Source organism: Microtus ochrogaster, linkage group LG8 (genome assembly GCF_000317375.1).
Source record: "Microtus ochrogaster isolate Prairie Vole_2 linkage group LG8, MicOch1.0, whole genome shotgun sequence".
In the NCBI taxonomy this organism is placed as follows: Eukaryota; Metazoa; Chordata; class Mammalia; order Rodentia; family Cricetidae; genus Microtus; species Microtus ochrogaster.
The window spans coordinates 5,879,715-5,886,045 of NC_022033.1; the positions used below are offsets into that span (position 1 = coordinate 5,879,715).

Genomic DNA, 6,331 nt, shown 5'->3' on the forward strand with positions numbered 1-6,331 from the left:
GTGTCTGTTAAGTAATCACTCTTACTGAGCTACACCCCTCTCTTTCTGTAATTCCCTATCTGTCTCCTTTTGTATCTGCCTCTCCCATATTTTTATTTTGAGGCAGACTTGAGATTGCCCAGGCTGGCCTTGGGTCTGTAATTGTCCTAACAGTTGGAACTGTAGGCCTACACCACCATACCTGACTTGGAGAATGTTTAATCACACCACTTAAGATTTTATGGCTGTCACCCAGATCCTTCCTCCTGTCCAGCCACCAGCAGCAGCATGATGACACAAGCACTCCCCATCTTCAGCTGCAGCTAAGATGTTTTGCAGGAATTCCGAGGTTCTCCTGGGCCCTCAAGACACTGGGTGCTGGACCCCTGGACCCCTTGACAGTGGTCAAATATGGCATGTCCCCCAAGGCTGGGTACTGGGTTCTGAAACAGGCCTTCACGTGCAGTGGCGTGCCCTCAGATTTTCCAGAGGCCCCTGGGGTCTTTTTTCTTCTTTTTTTCAGTAAGCTTTGGTGGTCTTGATGTGAGGAAATGTGGCCATCCCCAGGGGAGTGGTTGATGGCCCCTGGGGATTGCAGACTAGAAATAGCCTCCGAGTAGTCAGAAGTCCCAGACAGGACTCTCCATCCTCCCACACTGGAGATTTAAAATACCCACTTTCCACAGCGGTAGAATTTTCCAGGGGAGGGTGTGTTGTGAGTTCCAGCGTGTGTGTGTGTGTGTGTGTGTGTGTGTGTGTCCTCTCACTTCCCAATGTTCACAGGTTTTCTTGTTTGTGTGTGCTTGCACACGTATTCGTGTGTGTGTGTGTGTGTGTGTGTGTGTGTGTGTGTAGGGTGCTCTTCCCTCTTCTCCAGGGTTAGGTTTCTGCTGTCCACTGGTTTCCTTTGGAGGAGGGGCCCTGGACCCAGCGGCTTGCAGTCCACAGTCAGGTGGTTAATTATTAACATCGCAGAGCCAGCATCAGGGTCAGCTGGGGTTCACACCTTACAGAGCAGGACTCTGGGAAAACCTGGGTTTCTAAAGGGGAGAAGGTGACCTTTTGTGTCTTGATGCTGTTTCTGTGTGTGAGTGTGATGTGTGTGTGAGTGTGTGAATAGTGTGGTATGTGGTGTGTGTGTGTGTGTGTGTGAAAGTGTATGTCTGTGTCCTGAAGAATATGCTGAAGACTGTTTTGCTTTGTATTGAAACATTTAAAAGCTTTGTTTTTATTTTGTGTGTTTTGTGTTTTGCCTGCATTCTGGTGTGTGAACTGCATGCATTCTGGTGTGTGCACTGCATGCATGCTGGTGTGTGCACTACATGCATTGTTTTTGCTTGCACTGCATACATGCAGTACCCACAGAGGCAAGAAGAGGGCACTGGATCCCCTGGAACTGGAGTTATAGGTGGTTGTGAGACATCATGTGGGTGCTGGGAACTGAACCCCATGTCTGTGAGAACAGCAAGTGTTCTTAACCACCGAGCCATCGCTCAAGCCCCTGCACTTTGTTTTTGAGACAGGGTCTGTCACCTGGAACTGAGCAGGTAGGCTAGGCTAGATTGGCTGGGCTGTGAGCTCAGGGATGTCCTGTCATCTGCCTCCTCTTGCTGGGATCACAAGTGTGTGCCACCATGTCTGTCTCTTTAATCATGGAATCTGGGAATGGAACTCAGGCCTTCATGTTTGTGTTGGTAAATACTTTACCAACCAAGCCATCTCCCCAGTCCTTGCTATTCCTTTAAGAGGAATTAGTGGTGGTAACAGTCAGGAACGCAATCCCTGAAATCTGCTCTATGCCTATCCTGAGCTTGGCAGACAGGGCCACATTATATACGTCCGTGCAGTGGAAAATTAGTCCTGTCACACCGTGTTTTCTGGAAAGACCACGAGAACATGGGAATGTGTTTCCCAGACAGTCAGGGCTTTGCTTTTTCAAGATTTATTTATTTAATGTGCAGCAGTGTTTTGCCTTGTATACTTTGTGTGAGGGAGTCAGATTGCCTAGAACTGGCGTTACAGACAGTTGTGAGCTGCCATGTGGGTGCTGGGAATTGAATCCAAGTCCTCTGGAAGAATAGCCAGTGGTCTTAACTACTGAGCCATCTCTCCAGCCCCGACAGTCAGGGTTTTGAGAGCCATGTATGTTTTCAGAATTGAGATTTGGAATGCTCCCTTTCCACCCTCTAGACTAGAGTACACACAAGCAGGCTTCCTGTGTAAGGGCTGCAAACTTTAGGGAGTTATTTCCGCAAGGCACTGCCCTGTGTATTGTACATCACCCTCAAGCTTCATTCATCTAAAAAGATAGAGCATAACTCAGCCCTCATCAGAGGAGCTTCTGTTTGCAGTAGGTGGTGTTTAACACAGAGACCCACCGTGGCCAGGGTTTAGAGAATAAGAGACAATGGGATGCTCAGCCTTAAATGGTACATCTCTGTCACACACAGACACACACACGGCTCAGGGATTGTCCATTGCAGTGTGTAAGAGCCAGAGGTGGTGGGTGACTGCAAAGAAACATTGTCCCCTAGACACAACAGGGCAGCAGCAGATATGACGCACAGCAGGTGTGACGGTGTGCACAAGATCTGTTCAAGCACTGGCCAGAAAAAAAGTACAGTATGGAGAGGGGAGGAGGAACTAAGTCCCACCCCTAGCTGGGTTTGTGTGAGGGTGACAGTATGGAGAGGGGAGGGGACACTAAGGCCCACCCCTAGCTTGGTTTATGTGTGGGAATAACAGAGAGAGTGTGTGCGTACATCTTCCCACGAGCCCGTCTCTTGGGTGCGTATGCACACGTATTTGGCGGCCAGAGTTTGGAATAAGATGTCGTCCCCAGGAAGGCAAACTGCCTTAGTATTTGAGATAGCACTTCAAACTGAACCTGGTGCCCATCAGTTCAGCTAGGTTGGCTACTGACCGAAACCCAGGATCCTCCTGTCTGCCTTCCACGCACTGCCACACCCAGCTTTGTACATAGGTACTGGGGATTTGAACTTGGGTCCTCATGCTTGTCTGCCTTCCATGTACTGCAGCGCCCAGTTTTGTACATAGGTACTGGGGATTTGAACTTGGGTCCTCATGCTTGTCTGCCTTCCATGTACTGCAGCGCCCAGTTTTGTACATAGGTACCGGGGATTTGAACTTGGGTCCTCATATTTGCACTGCAATCACTTTGATGACTGAACCATCTGCCTGTTCTTTATAGCCTTCACATTTGCTCTTTAGTTTGCAGAGGACAGCCTGGGCTCCCCTCTCTGCCTTGTGGATTTTGGGAACTGAACTCTGGTCGTCAGGCTCGGCAACAAGCACCTTTAACCACTACCTTGCCCATTCTAGTTTTTAATTTGCCTTTCTCTGACAGCTGATGCAACTGGACCTGTTTTTTCCTATCCACTGGATGTTTGGCCATCTTTGGAGAACAGTCTATCAAAATTGACTACATTTGTCTGGTGTTGCCCATGTCCCACACAGTGCAGGTGCAGGGTGGATAGCAGGTGCCAAACAGGACCTAACAGATCCTGTACCTCCCTCCCTCCCTGCTGAGATGTGACCTGGGAGTTGGGAGAGGGGGACAAGGCTTAGGGATAAAGGTTCTTGAATTGTATTTCCTGTTCCACCGTCTAGTTTGACCATGTATAAGGCTTGCCCCTGGGACAGTGACAACATGTCCCCATGCCCACATGTGTGAAATAGGAACCATATCCACAGCCTGGAACTCACTACATAAGTCAGGTTCACAGCAGTCCTGCGTCGGCCTCCCTAGTGCTGGGATTATGGGCGTGTGCCACCGTGCCCAACTTGGGAGTGACATCTTAACATGACGGAGGGCCAGGGGAAGTTCAGAGTGCCGGCTTGGAAAGCACCCAGGCTCCAGGAGCGGGGAAGGTAAATGAATGTGTGTCTGTTCTTGGGGCCCCAGCCCCTGCACCTTCTCCACCTCTGTGCTCACCTGGGATGGGCAGCAGCCGTTGTGCTCTAGGTAAATAAGAATGGCCCAGAGGCCCATTCACCACTCGCTTGCTCTCTCTGTTGTATGAAAGGTGTTCCTTTGCAATACTACGAGAGGGACCGGGAATCCAGTTTCCCACTCAGTTGAGTGTCCCTGCTGTCCCTTGTCCGTGGTCCTGCCTCTGTTCTGTCTCTACATCTTCATCCCACTCCTGCCCCCTCAGATAAGGCGTGGCTCTTGCATGCAAGCCTGAGATAAACGGCAAACTCCGCTGGCTGTGGGGAGTGGCCGCCTTCATGGTGATGTGGGGATGAATCACTTCTGGCCTGACACATCTGGCCTCAGTGTCCTGGCCTTTAATGAAAGAAGTCTTAGCATCCATGGGCAGGGCAATCTGGTGAAGGCTTGCTCCGTCCTCTGGTCACAAGCATTGTTCCCTGTGCCAGCATCTGCTCCCACCTTCCTGCACATCTGGTTTCCTAGCAACGTCACCACCCAAGTTCCTCATCTCGTGCTTGGAGCAGATGTCCCAAGCTGACTTGGAGTGGCTTCTTTTTGCTCCCATCCGCTGACTGTCAGGGTAGCCAGCTGCTTCACTGACAGTCCTGGGAGTTCTCCAGAATCAAGGAAGCCATCAGGCAAGTCGGAGATGAGGCCAGCCAGATTTCCCTATGCGTGGCTTTGAAAGCCATGTAAGATATCCTCCAAACAAGATTTTAAAGTCACCTCTAAAGGGACATCAGAGTAGAAGAAGTAAGTGTGTCCTAAAGACTCGGTCATTGTTTTCATTCAACTTGGACATTGAAGTCAAACTTAGGGTCTTTGAAACACTGTGTGACCCTAACAGGGCTTCCTTGCCTCTGTAATAAGTAACCAAGAGGACAGACTATTGAGGATCTGGAGGACTTTGGGCCCTGAGGAATGACATAGGCTCTTACCTCGTGGCTGATTTACTGGTTTAAGATCAGAACTTGTAGCACCTTAGTCTGTTTCTGCTGCTGCAACAAATTGCCCAAGACTGGGAAACTTACAAGAACAGAAATTCATGTCATAGTTTTGGAGGCTGGTGGTCAAGGCGCTGGTGGGATCTGTGTTCTGTGAATGTTACTGTTTCAAGTTGGCACCTTGTTACTCTGTCCTGGCACAGTGAACTGCAGAAAGTCCAAAGGGCTCAAATACTGTCCCTCTACACCCCTCACAAGGGCCTGTCCCTTCACGAGGACAGTGCCTTCATTGCCTGATCACCTCCTAATACTGTCACATTGTGTATTAGTTTTCAACATGAGCATGGGAAGGGACACGGTGTTCCAGCTGAAGCAATGATGTAATTCAACGTTTTCTAAATCAGATGTAGGGGAGTGTCCCTACCTGTGCCCCCATCCTGTGGTCTCTGTGATGTCATCCATGTCTGGAGTGCCCGCCACCACTCCCAAGCCTGGGTATGTGATGTACATAAACCACCTAGGTTCTCTGTGCCTAGACTGTTGGCTGGAGGGATGAGAAGGAGAAGACACAGCTAAGAGCATACATTGGTGACTTTGACCCGTGAGACTGCCGGTGTCTCACACCTGCCTTGGCACTGACTATGGATCTAACTAAGTCTGCCCACAGCTTGCTCCCTGGCGTGTGTGTGTGTGTGTGTGTGTGTGTGTGTGCGTGTGCGTGTGCGCGTGCGCGCGTGTGCACCTGGTGACTGTAGACTGCACTGTGGCTCTCAGCAGGGAGAATCTGCGGACCTCTGAGATGAATGGAACCGATGACTAGAGATGGCCAGCAGTAGTTAGGAGGAGGAGGGGACTGGGACCAACTGGAGACGCTTTCTAGACTGGCGCTGTGTGTTGGCTCTGGCTGCTGGCTTAGTGGGACACTCAGCAACAGGTCTGATTTGCCGAAGACTATGAGAGTTGAGTGAAACACGGCCAGACATGCCTTTTACGTCTCAGTGTCTGCCCAGCGGTGTGGGCAGGATTCTCCAGCTCCTAGGGTTGTTGTGAGGACTCAGCGACAGCGTGCTTTTGACCCCAGAGCCTGGAGAGTGATCTGTGCCCAACCAACAGGTGCCATACTGATGTGTGTGTGTGTGTGTGTGTGTGTGTGTGTGTGTGTGTGTGTGTGAGCCACAAAACATACCCTGTTCCCAGGAAAGCTGGTAACTACAGGACTGATGGCAACTGTCAGGGGCCCGGAGAAGGGGTCCGGGTTGGAGAGGAGCTGCACTGTCTCCCAGTGCCCAGCACAACATAGGAGCTCTTGTATTTAGTTAACCACTGAAAATGTGGAAACCGAGTCTTGATAACTAAAAATCCACAAGAGCTGTTATGAATGCCTTATATATTGTATGCAGTGGTGGGGTGGTATTCCTCTACCCACCCGCCCATCCATCCATCCATCCATCCA

At 50.3% G+C, this 6,331-nt stretch overlaps 1 protein-coding gene across 1 annotated transcript in view; it reads left to right on the top strand.

Moving 5' to 3' along the window:
* Bmp7 (bone morphogenetic protein 7) overlaps nucleotides 1-6,331 on the top strand; it is a 72,339-nt gene that overhangs the window by 42,649 nt on the left and 23,359 nt on the right. The gene's annotated exons all lie outside the window — the stretch shown is intronic.